The sequence below is a fragment of the Sinocyclocheilus anshuiensis genome, unplaced genomic scaffold, assembly GCF_001515605.1.
Source record: "Sinocyclocheilus anshuiensis isolate Anshui unplaced genomic scaffold, SAMN03320099.WGS_v1.1 C31708440, whole genome shotgun sequence".
Taxonomy (NCBI): Eukaryota; Metazoa; Chordata; class Actinopteri; order Cypriniformes; family Cyprinidae; genus Sinocyclocheilus; species Sinocyclocheilus anshuiensis.
This window is the reverse complement of record NW_015602577.1, coordinates 1-470: the sequence shown is the minus strand read 5'-3', so window position 1 is coordinate 470 and position 470 is coordinate 1. Positions and strand designations below refer to the sequence as shown.

Sequence of the window (470 nt, the reverse complement as noted above, 5' to 3'; positions counted from 1 at the left end):
CCTAGCATGAACATTTTGACCAAGGAACCGCAACAGCTCTGGGAGGCACGTCTGACTACGAGAGCGAGGAAGACCTATGAGAGAGAGAAAATTAAAACCAGAGTGACTTGCATAATTCAAATCTTGCAATAATTTATTTTTTATTATGTAGAGAGGGAAAAAAACATGAGAGAGAGTGATGACTTACAGTCATCAGGTAAAACCTCTTTGAACTGCTGGTAGTAAGAGCTAAGACGTGCCAGGCTCTCCACATTGATGAGCTCCTGAAGCAACGTGTCTCCAAACCTACGACACAAACATTTTGAATTCCCTTTAGATATCTTCAATATGAACACAAGTGTATGCCAAACTGAAAAAGAGATCAGATAAAACAAACAATTATGATATCATGTTATTTGTTGATGTTATGCAAGCACTCTTGAGGGGTGTTTTACATAATCAGGACTCACTTCTCGGCGAGCGTTTGCTGC

At 40.0% G+C, this 470-nt stretch overlaps 1 long non-coding RNA gene across 1 annotated transcript; it reads right to left on the bottom strand.

Annotated features, from left to right (window-relative positions):
* On the bottom strand, positions 1-470 carry LOC107682148 (uncharacterized). Its single transcript, XR_001633384.1, has 3 exons — positions 450-470; positions 188-285; positions 1-74 (listed from the first exon to the last, which is right to left on the bottom strand). It is a non-coding gene; the product is annotated as an uncharacterized LOC107682148 (long non-coding RNA).